The 14,339-nt window shown below is 54.4% G+C and overlaps 1 long non-coding RNA gene across 2 annotated transcripts; it reads right to left on the minus strand.

The window, feature by feature from the left end:
* LOC309645862 lies at window positions 1–14,338 on the minus strand. Of its 2 annotated transcripts, XR_014255098.1 has the most exons (5): window positions 12,552–14,338; window positions 3,218–4,187; window positions 769–1,117; window positions 348–474; window positions 1–246 (listed from the first exon to the last, which is right to left on the minus strand). It is a non-coding gene; the product is annotated as an uncharacterized lncRNA (long non-coding RNA). The 2 variants fall into 2 exon arrangements; XR_014255099.1 differs by lacking the exon at window positions 348–474 and having other exon boundaries at window positions 4–246.
* Between the last annotated feature and the right edge of the window lies 1 nt (window position 14,339).

Consider the following 14,339-nt stretch of genomic DNA (forward strand, 5'->3'; position numbering starts at 1 on the left):
GGGGGCGGGAGGGGTGGGGTGGGCTGGGGGCCTGTGTCCACCTCCCTTCAGCTCCCTCCGTCCACACAGGTCTCACAGGGTGGTCAGGCGAGTTTATCAGAAACACCACAGCCTGGGCGGCTTAAGTAACATTTATTTCTCAGTCAGGAGGCTGGACGTCGAGATCAAGGCGCCGGCATATTTGGCATCTGGTGACGCCTCACTTTCTGGTCACTAGCCGGCTGCCTTCTCACTGTATCCTCGTGGCTGAAAGGGAAAAGAGCTCTCTGGGGTCTCTTCTCACCAGGGCCTTGATCCCACTCATGAGGCCTCCACCCCTGGGACCTCATCACCCCCCAAAGGCCCACCTCCTGCAATAGTCATGTTGGGCATCAGGTTTCAATACACGAATTTTGGCAGGGACCCAAATGTTCAGTCTACAGCAGAAGTGGTGCAGGACCTGCCTGGGTCTCATCTCATCCCAGAGTCCAAATCCTTTGGCAAAACAGAAGGGGAACTGACCCCTGCCTGGACCAGCCACCAGCCCGTCCGCCCTCCCAGTGGACGGCACACGGCTTGGGAAGAGCTGGGAGGGGAGGCTGAAGGGGAGGGGACAGCCAGCAAGCTCCTCTCCCAGCAGAGAGACCCTGAGAGACCCTGGAGGACCCCTGCCAGCCCAGCTGTTGGCCCAGGCCCTGTCCACCTGAGGCCCAACCTCCACCCTCTGCCCGCACCCTGCATGCCCGGCCCGGCTCAAGGAGAGCGCGGCCACTGCATTCACACTCACACCATCTGCAAACCCCTGGCCATTTCTTCATCCACGTGGGGGCCGTCCAGCTGGCCTCCAGGCCTCGGTGCTCAAAGCAGTGTCTGCTCCAGCCATGATCCAGCGGCCTCCTGGGCAAGTTACTCCCAGTCCCTGGGATCCATCATCTCTCTTCTGCCAGGAGGACCTGGAGAACCAAGGATGCTTGGCTTCCTAGCCTTGTCGGGCTCTGCCCCAGCCCTCCATGCAAGCCCAACACAGGAAGTCGGGGTGTCTGGAGCGGAAGAGGGCGTGGTCTGTGACACGGAACATTTTAGCCTCTGCGGGTGTAGCTGGTGGGAGGCTGGGCCCAATAACACTTTATTATGGACACTGAAATTTAAATTTCATATAATTTGCACGTCAAGAAATATTCTTCTTTATATTTTTTCCCAACCACTTAAAAGTACAAAAATCATTTCAGTTTGCTGATAAGCAAAGATGGAGGCAGAACAGGGGCTCAGATCTGCAGTTTTCTGCCCTGGCCTTAGATGGTTCTTTTTAAAGAGACCCTTTGAAAGAGACCCTTTGGTTTCCATATTTTAAATACAGAATATTTTATAAAGTTTCCATTTATACACATTTTTAAAAAATGTTACTCTAGGACCACACTTGCCACTTGGTTTGGAATTCGTAGATTCTGTCCTACACTTTTGGGCCTGAAGCCCCGCCCCAGGCAGCCAGTCCCAAGAGCCTTGGGGAGGCAACTCCTGAGACCGCAGCCCCTGGCTCACATGTATACATGGGGCAGGGCACCCCCCCATCCACCCTCCCACAGCTCGTTCCATCCGAAGGACCCAGGACGCCTGGAACCTCGCAGCAACCCCCAAGGCCAAGGGGGTGTCCACCAGCTGAGGGAGGCCAGCGGTCGCCCAGGCTCCAAGTGAGGTTCAGAAACATCGGTTTTCCGGGTCAAGCTCTGCTCGCTCTGGACCTTGTATATAGAGGTGTGCATACACCTCAGAAACACAGGGCCTGGGCTGGGGGCCGGTACACAGCCATATGCAGGTGTGGGGACCAGAAGACAGTCCCAGGCCTTGGCCCCGGGTCCTTGCAGACGTCCTTCTGATTCAGGAGCCCAGTGGGGCCTCGGGAGAGTGGGGAAGGGTCAGTGTGTCCCACATCGCAAATTTCAAATGGACACCAAAGCAAGGCCGGGAGGACGGTAGGTGTGACGTCCGTGCCTGAGTGTCCCACTGACACACGGCCTCCCATGGGTGCTGGAGGATCCCCGGCCTTCTCGGTCCCTGTGCAGGGGGATGGGTGCAGCTTGGGGGCAGGGAAGTGGGGGTCGTTCCCCTAATACCCCCAGATGTGTGGTAGGGACACACTGGCTTCTGGCCAGCATAGGAGGGGTGAGACCCCCGATCCCCTGGGACGGGGTCCGCACAGCGTTTCCAGTCAGAGAACCGCCACAAAAGACCAGACACAGAGGTTAGGCCTGAAGCACTTTTCCAGCCTCCCCCCACAAAGAGAAAAAAAGGCAGAAACTTTCTCTCTAGGCCAAGGATAAATTAGCCGAGGGCAAACACAGCACAATGATCATTTATCATCTTGAGCCAGAGAGGGTACTGGGAATCCTGTCCTGGCCTCAGGACTCAAGGTCAGAGCTTCTGCTTTCCCTCATTATTTCTATTTTTAAATATTGTGCTCAGGCCTCTTGCAAAAATAGCAAGAGGTGAGGACATGTCAAGCGCTAACATGCCTCCCCTTTGTCAGAAAACTGCAGGGATGCAGGAAAAACCGGCCAGGATCTGGGCAAGTGGCATCGAGTCGTCCACCACCAGGGTTGGTGGCCCCCCTGCTTGCTGCACAAGTGAGTAAACTGAGGTCCCCCAGGGCTTGCACACACCAGGGTCAGTCCAGGAGTAAGGCCCTGGAGCCATGGGTACCGGTCCCTCTGAAACGCTGGCCCAGGCGGCCAGAAGGCCCAGGTCCTGGGGTCCTGATGGCAGGGGAGCAGCAAGAGCCCGGCTGCCCACCTGTAGGGCCCCGACCTCTCTGCTCTGACCATAGGGCAGGGCCTTCCCAAGCGGTGCCTGAGAGCTTAGATGCTGGACATTCAGTCCTATCACAAGGAAATTAGGATGTGCCCCTTTGGGAAGAGCTGAGGGACAAGGAACACACATGTGTGCACACACAGACGTGGGTGAGTGTGTACATGTGTACACGTATTTGTGTGTGGATGTGTGCGCGCACATGTGTGTGTGATGCGTGTACACGTGTGTTCGTGTGCTCAAGTGCGTGTGCACACACGTGCGTGTTAGTATGTATATGCGTGTGCACAGCCCCCTTCCAGGCCTGGAGGAGCAGGGATTCTCGAAAGGGCCAGGAAGCCCCTGCTCCTCTCCACCCAGAAGGCTAGGCATCAGCCCCCATCCTGGAGCAGCTTCGTGGAGGTGAGTAAACCCAGGGCAGCGGGCCCTGCTGTACCTGATGTTAGAATCACCAGAGCAGGTCCAAGTCCGCTGGGCCCTGCGAGTCTGGAAAGGGTCACCCTCAGCTGACGCTCCGGGGCCACGCTCCACCTCTCCTTTTCTGTCTCCATCTAGAATGCAGCATCTGGCTCCAGGCCCGGAGGCAGACGGGTGGCCGTGGAAAGAGAACAGAGAAGCAGCAGCAGGACGGCCATCTGCTCTGTCCTCCCGCAAGCCCCCCGAAGGCCCCCGACCCACCCACTCGGAGCCACGTTGGCAGGCTGGGGCTCCTTGGAAAGGACCCTCTGGGGCTGACTGGGGACCTGCCTTACACAGAGGCCTTGTTTAACCCTCTGATCTACTCACCCCTTTGTTAACTGAACACACATCCCAAAGTGCCCACAGGGAGCCAGGCTCTGCCCTCAGCCCTTGAGTGTGGTGCGTCCAGGACGAAGAGTAAGAGGGACGGGGGCTCCCGTCCTTCCTGGGCCCAGGGCTCCCACTCATCGCCAGGAGACCAGCGGCATCGCTGCATCTTCCCTGGGGGTGGGTGGGAGCCCCAGGGTCACTTTCCCAAAGGCCTCATGACCCCCTTGCAGGACAGAGGCTGCTTTCTACACCAGAGCCCTGGGGAGTTGGTGTGCAGACAGCCCTGGGCCAACATGACGTTGCAGAGCAAGGGGTAGCTGCAGGGCAGGCTGACTGGGGGAGATGGCTGTGTGGACCCCTGACAAAGGGAAAGGCACTGCACCATAAAGTGATCCAAAGCCGGTGCCACTTATCAAATTGCCCAGGACCCAGCATCATAATATGACAGCATTTGGCTTCTCATGTTTTCTGTGGTCAGGGGATCTGGCGGCCTGGCTGTGTCTTCAGCCTTGAGGGCTGTCAGGGGGTGGGTTAGGGGTGCCATGGGTGCCCCCAGTCCATGTCATGTGGGCCCCTCTGCCTCTTCATTGGCTGCTCACAGCAGGGCAGCAGCCTTTCTAGAGGGAGAGAGAGAGAGAGAGAGAGAGGTCAGAGCCCTTATTCCCTGATCTCTGAGGAAGAGCCCTCTATCCCCACACTCTCCCATTAGAACCTAGACCTGGGTCCTGGCTACACACACAGCGAGGGGGGTGCACAAGGGTGGCTACTGTCTGGGGTGATAACACTGAGACGTGACACCTTAAGGGGAGGGGACCCCACCTGACCCCAGAGACGCGCCTGCCTCTTGTTCCAAGTGTCCTGCCTGCCATGGCTCAGTTCTGAGGACCCACCCAGGTCTCCACCGAGTGCAACTGTCGCAGCCCTGCAGTCTGCACAACCTTTTTGAAAGTCAAGACCCCTAAAGCTAGGGACTTCCCTGGTGGCGCAGTGGTTAAGAATCCGCCTGCCAATGTAGGGGACACGGGTTCAAGCCCTGGTCTGGGAAGATCCCACATGCCGCGGAGCAACTAAGCCCGTGCGCCACAACTACTGAGCCTGCCCTCTAGAGCCCGCAGGCCTCAACTACTGAAGCCCGTGTGCCTAGAGCCCCTGCTCCGCAACAAGAGAAGCCACCACAACGAGAAGCAGGCACACCACAACGAAGAGTAGCTCCCGCTCTCAGCAACAAGAGAAAGCCCGTGCGCAGCAATGAAGACCCAACGCAGCAAAAAATAAATAAATAAAATATAAATAAATTTATATATAAAAAAAAAGACCCTTAAAGCTATTCATACCATCGACCCAGAAGGAAATTACTCAGCTGAAGGACAAACAAATAAAAACATAATAGCAACAAAAAAAGGCTTCCATTCCTGAAGATATTTGTGACATTACGTGTAAAATATACACATGGAGGAAAAGAACATTTTAGCATTCAAGTGATGGGAGGTGAATCATGGCTGATGAAGTTACTGGAATATGATTGTGTTACGACAGGTTTCAGCATGACTTAGATCCTGAGAAAATAGTGCCACTTATGTGTTAAAACAAGGTGGTTTGTGCACTGAGACAGAGGCCACGTGGAATGTCCACATTAGTGCTGAAAATGGTAGTAGGTGTGAGCAAATGTGAAAAAGAATGTGCTAAAGTAACAGGATTATGGGTGTGTGTTTTCCTCAAATTTCTCTTTAACAGAATGATCCAGGTTTTGCTAACATAGAGGAGATGAGAGGTCAGGGCAGGGGCTCCTTGCTGAGCCAGAAGAGCCTGGGGGGGTGGGGGGGCCAGGGGCGTGGGAGGTGGAACAGGTGGGTCTGAGGAGGGAGAGGTGGGGAGAGGGTCGGGGTGAAGAGGCCCGGCCTCTGGGAACCTCTCAGTCAGGCTCATCGTAATTAAAGAAAGGAAGATTAATGGTGTTAACATTCTCCCAAAATGATGATGGAGAAACTAAGTACTGAAAAAAAAATTTAAGATAATGGGAAATGAGGTGTGTGCATATAAATATTTTCCCTTTAGTCAGTTGTGATCAAGGAAGGCAGTGCCTCGGGCTTTTGTGACAAGATACGTCCCTCCCCCCACCGTCCTGGCCGGCTGTCACTCAAGCTGGGGCTTGGTGGTGAGAAGCAATTGCCCACCGGCTCATTCTATGGCTCATTAAGCAAGCACAGCAGATGCCTAGTCCTGCTTTCGGCCTTGAGGAGAGTTTGAATGTCCGCACTGCTAATGATGCTGGACTTTGCAAAGGTCAGAGCGAACATTCATGGAATCTGTATCCGCACAGAGTCAGGGGCCTGTTTCCTCCTCCTGCAATCCTGTGGGTGTGACTAAAAGCCAGGCTGAAACCCACACAATGAGGAAATTGCACGACTACCTAAGGCACTGGGGAGGGAGTGGCAGGAGTCTGCAAGGGACAGACACACCTGCGTCCCGGGCATCGGGACAGGAGCAGCCCTGACTTAATGAGTCTTTTTTTCAACCAAGGCCACATTTAAGGATTTCATAGGAAGCGGGGTCTTCCCCTGAGGCAGGGAGCAGCTCAAGTCCATTTTCCCTTTGAAATAGTCTTCTTGATTTTTAACATACAAGTGGTTTAGATTCAATGATTTTATACTTGTTAAAAAATATATGTGGACGTGTAAATAAAAGTGGATAAAGGGATTAGTCTCCGAAATTTACAAACAGCTCATTTGGCTCAATATCAAAAAAAACACACACAACCCAATCAAAAAATGGGCAGAGGACCTAAATAGACATTTCTCCAAAGAAGACATACAGATGGCCAAGAAGCACATGAAAAGATGCTCAACATTGCTAATTATTAGAGAAATGCAAATCAAAACTACAATGAGATATCACCCCCACACCAGTCAGAATGGCCGTCATCAAAAAAATCTACAAACAACAAATGCTGGAGAGGGTGTGGAGAAAAGGGAACCCTCCTACACTGTTGATGGGAATGTAAATTGGTGCAGCCACTATGGAGGAGGACAGTATGGAGGTTCCTTAAGAAACTAAAAATAGAGCTACTGTATGATCCAGCAATCCCACTCCTGGGCATATATCCAGAGAAAAACATGGTTCGAAAGGATACATGCACCCCAATATTCATAGCAGTGCTGTTACAATAGCCAATACATGGAAGCAACCTAAATGTCCATCGAGAGATGAATGGATAAAGAATATGTGGTACATATATACAATGGAATATTACTCAGCCATTAAAAAGAATGACATAATGCCATTTGCAGCAACATAGGTGGGCCTGAAGATTATCATACTAAGTGAAGTAAGTCAGACAGAGAAAGACAAATATCATATGATATTGCTTATATGCAGACCTTTAAAAAAGGATACAAATGAACTTATTTACAAAACAGAAACTGACCCACAGACTTAGAGAACGAACTTATGGTTACCGGGGAGAAGGGTGGGAGGGAGGGATAGATTGGGAGTTTGGGACTGACACGTACACACTGCTATTTATAAAATAGATAACCAACAAGGACCTACTGTATAGCACAGGGAATGCTGCTCAATATTCTGTAATAACCTAAATGGGAAAAGAATTTGAAAAAAAATAGATACATGTATATGTATAACTGAATCAGTTTGCTGTACACCTGAAACTAACACAACATTGTTAATCAACTATGTTCTGATATAAAATAAAAAAAAATTAAAGTTCAGCCCTTGATTAATTGAATGAATAAATAAATAACAAAAACTATGAGGATATGTAAATAAAAGTGGATAAAGCATCAAAATGCAGCCGCTGAAGGAGTTGCAAGGGGTAGGGGACCTGGAATCCCTCGACCCTGGTCTTGGAGGGGCCAGGGACACCGCGACAACGCTGCAGGATCCGAGGGGCCCCCTGGAGACCCTGGCTCCTCTAGACGGGAGCAGCCAGGCCGGCCACGCAGGCGGCTCCTCAGGGGTGCTCCCTGCACGCGGACTCCAGTCTGGGAGGCTGGCTGGTCTGGCTCGGAGCGTGGTGCCCACGGCCAAGAGGACTGTGCTGCTTGAGAGGCCACTGAACCACGGACACTGTGTGGCCAGAGAGACAGCTGTCGGTGGTGGGTGGTGGATGAGTGATTCTCACACACAGACCGGAGGGCGGTACCTGAGGCCACGGAGAGACCCTCTAGAACTTGCTTCTTCTGTCAGTGCTTGCGCCCATCAGGGAGGCTAGGACACCTCTGCCTGCCCCCAGAGTCCAGGGGAAAGGTGGCCAGTCACAGAGAGCCCACTGGTCTGGCCCCCCTGGCTCCGACCGTCGGGACCAGGAACTGAATAGCCCCACTGATGCCTGCAGTGCAGGGGGGGCTAGATGGCCACATCCGCGGAGATGTTGCGCACACCACCCCCTGCCCCATGCTGGTGTCATGGGAACCCACGTGGCCGTGGAGACCGTGTCCGAGCAGCCGGTCCACAAGACTACACCTGGATTGGGAAGATTGTGTGAAGCTGGCGATGACGTGACACGAAACCATCTGCTTTCAAGAAGAAAGAGTGGGGAACAGTGGGCGCCATCAAAAGCGGCTGTGCGTTTGCAGGTTGCTTGGGAACTTTACTGCAAGCATTTCTGTGGCAGAGTAGGCCAGTGTGTGCAGGCCAGGGTGGGAGTGAGGACCTGTAGGGTTGACTTAGCCCCTCCTGGAATGCCCACCAAAATTCCTGGGACGTGAAGCTTGTTCTGAGCACCACAATTTGAAAACCCCTGGCTTGTCCTCTGGGCTGGAGGGCAGCTGCTGTGGACCTGGATGTTCACCTAAGCAACTGCCCTGAGGACTGCTCACACTCCGGGGTGGTGCTGAGCGGACCCCTCAGGGCCTTGAGCGGCCCTCCACGGTGGCGGGGGGCAGCCCTGCTAGCATCTGGCTGGGGGACATTCAGCCTGTCTGGGGTAGAGGGCACAGCAGTGGTGAGAGCTGAGGCCGGAAGCTCGTCCTTCCTGCTGGCATTTCTCTCGAGTAAGCGGGGTCAGGAGGTACAGGGGGAAGATGGCAGGGTCATGAGAGGCACTTGGCAACTGGCCAGAAGCAATATCCGGCCCTCATCCCTCCAGCTCCTCAGAGAAGCAGATTCTGTCTGGGGGGCAAGGGAAGTTGTCTGGTCACAGGCTGGAGCTCCTGATGACTGCGTCTGCCAGACTCTGGTGCCCAGAGTCCCTCCACAATTTAACCTCACAGCTCAGGAACCCACTGTTGTCTCTTACCAGGATGGGAAAGCACCGTTTCCTCTAAGAAAGCCTACTGTTCAGACCCATGATTTTTATCAGATGGTTAAACTGGGAGCTGATGAGGAACTGTTGGTCCACCTCAGCTTTACTGCCGAGACCTGGCCCCCTGGTATCACACCGTGAGCCAAGGATGACGGGACGTGAGGGCAGACCCTCAGGTCTGCATGCACAATAGCATCTGCTCAGAGCTTGTAGGAGAGGGTCCTTGTCGTGGACCCAAAGCTAAGGAGAGCTCTACGCGGGCCGCGGTGGGAATCGGGATGTTGAGCCAGTGACCGTGACACTGTTCCCTGAGCCCCGAGGAACTACCTTCCTAAAAGCTGAATTGGACGAGAATGAAACCACACCTGTGTGGCCAGGTGAGGGTTGTGTCCAGGCCCCGACAGACGCCCACAGGATCAGCGCCACTGGCCCCAGGAGAGGTTCTGGGAAGTGTGGCTCTCCTGTTCTGACCGGAGGGTTCCTTCCGTCAACACCCATTGTGTATGTGTCCCTCCGGACCTTCCTTCAAGGTAAATGTCAGCACCTTGTGGGGCCAGCCAACAAAAACAGCAGCTGAGGGAAATGTCCCTGAGACTCTTCCCTGAGGAAACCTTCAACGCTTTCAATAGGTACTTTATTCAAGTTTGAACACTGTGCTGCCCTTGACGATGGGAATTCTTTGTCTTCTGGCAAACAGCGACCAGGGGCTTTTGTTTCTACTTTCCAGAATAGAAGCCTGCTCAGGGAATCCTTCCCCAGAGCACCCAGTACAGTCTCTCCATGCGCGTGGGGAGCTGCACACCCTCTGCGAGGTCTCTGCCTGACACCTGATGCCCCGGCAGGGATGGGACATCCACCTGCGGAGCCGGGAGAGCTGGTATTAGATGTGAATGAGAGAGCTAAGAGGACTGTTCTGCTTTTGCTCTGACACCACCTGCTCGGGTCCCGTGTCCTAGAAGCAGCCAGGGCCGTGCAGAACCGTGAATGTGACACAGGACACGTCTACCAGGGGCTGGACCGGGAGAGCCCTCCTTCTGAGAGAGGCAGGCCATGTCATTCACAGGCCCAAGCTCACCAACTTCTTCCTGTACGGAAGGCCAGCTGTGGGTTTTGTCGGAAGCCTCACATGAGCTCTGCTGGTGAGCTGCATTTTCTTTCCCTGGATCTGGTGAGATCTGGTGGGATTTGGTGGGCAGGTACCTGGCTGAGGCTGGCCAGCCCGAGCCCCTGGTCCCTCTGAGGTGTGATGGGCGCAGGGTGAGCACGACCCCACGGTCTCAGAGACCACCTTGCAGGCTGATGTGAACTCAAGTGTGGAGCAGAGAGAAGAGGTCTGTTTCTCAAGATCACCAGCTTGAGGGAGAGGTAAGCCCAGAATGGGTCTTGGTGACATTTGTGGAGGAGCTTCTGGAGAGCGAAGCTGCACTCAGGGAGCAGTTCTGGAGACGAGCGAGGGAGGGAGGGAGGGAGGGTCCAGCGACTCTGTGGGTCTCTAAGTCCATCTGTCTGCCGCAGTCCAACTCCTGGACGTTTTCAATGACCTGAGCTAATAAAATTATGTTTAATTTTTATTTTGCCTGATTTAGTTTGGCTTTGATTTCTATTACTTTAAACAAAAAGAATCTTAGAGAGATGCTACTTCAGTCTGCAAAAGAGAAATTTGAGGCTTAGGTGATGCAAGGACTGAATGTTTGTGTCCTCCCCAGGTTCATATGGGGAAATCCTAATGCCCAATGGGATGGCGTTTGGGGTTGGAGCCTTCGGGAGGCGACTAGGTCATGAGGGCAGAGCCCTCATGAAAGGGATTAGTGCCCTTGTAAGAAGAGACTGGGGTCCCCTCGGCCCCTTCCACCAAGTGAGGCCATGGCAAGGAGATAGCCATCCCTGAACCAGGAAGTGGGCCCTCTCCCGACCGTGCTGGCACCCTGATCTTGGACCTGCAGAACTGTGAGAAATAAATACCAGTCTGTGGTATCTTTGGTCTGGCAGCCAGAAGGGCCCGGACAGATGGGCAGGGAGGTGTCCAGGGTCGCCTGTCTGGGAACAGGGGCAGCCTTACTCAGCTCCCATTGCTTTAATCACCAATAATTTGGTTCTCAAGCTCCAATGAACATGGGATTCACTGAGGGAGCTTGTTAAATGCAGACTGAAGGGCCTCCACCACAGATTCTACTCAACAGGTCCCAGGAATCTGCATTTTCCACAAAAGTCCCAGGTGATTCTGGCACAGACCACATCTTAGTGAAGATAAAATCTACTCTGCGGGACTTCCCTGATGGTCCAGTGGTTAAGACTCTGCGCTCCCACTGCAGGGGGCGCGGGTTCGATCCCTGGTCGGGGAAGTTCCGCGTGCTGCACAGTGTGCCACCTCCCCCCCAACCCCCCAAAAATCGACTCTGCGATACTGGCTGTCCTTGTTCATCCCTGATAGCATCTGTACCCAAATCTTCACCTAGAATCACAGGCTTTAGCACTGTCGTCACGTCTCAACGGGCGGAGCTTGGCCCCTGAACAGGCCTGTGTGTCTGACCTCGGGGCTGGCCCTCCAGACCCTGTTAGGGACACAGGTGTGCCCCCTCCTCCCGCAGGGCCTTTTGTACAGAAAGCCCAGGTGACAGGCCCGTCCCCTCTCACACTGTGGGACTTTGGTCTCGTGATGAATCGTGGACGAGATCTTAGTACCCTCACAGGCAGACGCGTGGCTCTGGCAACCGCACAGTGATCCAGGAGGAAATTCTGCTGTGCAGACGTGTCCTCCGGCGTTCTGTCTTCCTTGGCTCTGTGCCCCACGCTCTGCCGCCTATGCATTTCCTCAGGGGCCTCGGTGGGCCCAGCCTGGACCGAGGAGGGCATCAGGACAGACCAGCTTGAACCCCCTCCACACACACCCACAGAGAAGGAGCTCTGTTCAGACCTGAAAACTGCTGCAAGTGAACAGCCCCAATGATCACAACTTCACCAGTAAAATTCATATTTCTTGGGCTCTTTCTGAAGGAAAGGGAAATAGGCAATTAGGGTAAATTGTGACCCCTCTGTGTCACCAAGGGGTGGAGCAGGAGGCAGGAGGCCCTCCAGCGACCCCAGTGGAACCGCAGCCCTCAGTTTAGGGAATTTTTGAACTATGTGGGCCAGCTGGCGGCTGTGCTCACAGGGGCTGCCCACGCCGGTCTGCCCAGCACCACGCTCCCTCCCGTGGCCATGGCATGGCGCGGCCCTTCTCTGTTGCCCTCTAATTCTCCTGACCGGCCACAGATCCCACTCCTTCCTGAAACACTTCCCCATCTGGCTCCCACTCACCACATTTTCCTGTTTTCGTTGGTCCACCCGGCCTCACCAGCCTCCTTCGCACGGCGTCACCGTCCTGGCTCCATCCTGGCACTGCTCTCCCCCGCGTCGCTGTCCTGCTCGTGACCGCGACCCCTCGGCTCTGAGCATCGGCCTCTGATCCCCAGCCCCAGCCCCAGCCCCTGGTCTGAATCCAGGTCCACATGCCCTACAGCCTGGGGAACCTCTCCTACGGGTCGTGTGATAGGCCGACCATGTCCTCTCACACCTGCCGTGAGCCTGCCCTCTGAAGTCAACAAGGGTTCTGTCCATCCCCTCTGCCCTCCCTCTGTCTACCTTACATGTGTCTCGGACCCCTTCTCCCTGCCCCCACCTTTCCCCACGGTCAGAGCTGCTGCCCCTCCCGAAGGCACGACCGAGGCCCCTCCCCACTTACCTCCTTCCTCCTTCCCGCAGTAATTGGGCCGTCACCTCCTCTCAGGGAGCTTCTACTTTCCATCAGAAGAGCAGCAAAAAAAAAAAAAAAAAAAAAAAAGAAGGAGAATTTATGAATACCTGTGACAAAGATTGCTAGTTCGAGCTGAGGTCTAGAAAAAACCCCTGCTTTCCTGAGTCACACTCACCCCCTGCACCAAAAGAGTGGGTTTTTCCCGCACCAGCTGGGCACCCTATGGTGCCCTCAGTTCTGACAGATCCCATGGGTGATGGGTCAACCCCTGGGATGGCCCCCACTCAGGTGCCAGGTCTAGGTTGTTACCTGTGCTTCTGACCAACCAGCTATAACACAGGGGGTCCCCTGACCTCCTCTTTGGGTTCAGTAATCTGCTACAGTGGCTCACAGAACTCAGGGAAACACTCCTTACGTTTACTGGTTTATCATAGTAAAGGATGTGATCTAGGAACTGGGCCGCACAGCAGGAGGTGAGCGGCAGGCGAGGGAGGGAAGCTTCATCCGCCGCTCCTGATGGCGCGCATGACTGCCTGAACCATTCCCCACCACCCGTCCGTGGAAAAATGATCTTCCACAAAGCCGGTCCCTGGTGGCAAAATGGTTGGGTACTGCTGATCTAGGATACAAATGCCCAACTTTCAGGTGGGCACATGGTCACCTGAACTATTGATGCATTTCCCAGACTCTGCTGCAGCCGGTATAGGTGGACAGGTAAGCTGGAGTTGAAGATGTATAAGGCAGGAGTGGTGTCTGAGAGCTTCTGGAAATCTCCTTGCAAGCTGGGGAGTGGGCAGATATGAAGGCTGGAGCTCCAGCAGCCACTTTGGGAGGGAGAAGGGAAGCCATGAGCAATGGGGTAGAAGCATTCTTGGTCACTAGTGACCCGGGTGTGAGTTTCATGTCAGCTGGGAATGCCAACCTCTGTGCTTCCTTAACATGGAATAAAATGCATTTCTGACTTGTTTTAGCCACTGTTATTTTGGGTTTCTGTTTACGCAGCTGAACCTAATCATGGGAATAACAAACAACACTGGCCACATCTGTGATTATTCCGAGGCAGCTGCTGCTACAGTAACACACAGAGCCTTTGTCAGCATCCTCTGCCACACCCACGTTCTCATCGTGGCCCTCAGTCCCAGGATGCTAAGAGGAACTGACCGCTCTGACCCTGCTCAGGAGGCAGCTTTCGCCTGCTCCGGGAAACCTGTGACTCAATGTCCACCGCTCATCACAGTGTCATGCCGCCACTGGTTAACATAAAGTCCCTCCTTTCTGATCTTGTCACTTGTCAGCAGGTAAGACCTCCTGGACCAGGGTCTTCTGCCCTGCAGACCACGCCCTCTGTCACAGCTTCCGGGCTGCCTGTCGTGCTGAGATGCGAACAGAAAGGGAACAGGGAGGCAGAGGTCTCCAGAGGGGCCTAGAGAGGGACACGTGCAGCGGCCACCTGCCCTTGGGCCGGTTCGAGGAGGCGCTGCACGCTCGACATCTCTTTACACTGTGCCATGTGGTGCCCTCTGTGGTGGATGGCATGACCCCAGCTCTGGAGATGGGGGGGAGGTGACCATCCAAGGTCACGCAGCAGGTGCGCTTCAGATCCACCCAAACCCAACCTGTTGTCTTAACCGCCTGCTGTGTGTGAACAGGCTTCGGATGTAAACCATGTACAGCCTGTGCCCAGATACTGCTGTCAATTCCTCGGCACCTGAAACTTCTGTGCCCCCAAGGGAGTGTGTCACCTGCCCACGAGGCCTGAACCTCGTGTGGGAGGAG

This window comes from Balaenoptera physalus, assembly GCF_965194825.1.
Source record: "Balaenoptera physalus genome assembly, chromosome: 16".
Taxonomy (NCBI): domain Eukaryota; kingdom Metazoa; phylum Chordata; class Mammalia; order Artiodactyla; family Balaenopteridae; genus Balaenoptera; species Balaenoptera physalus.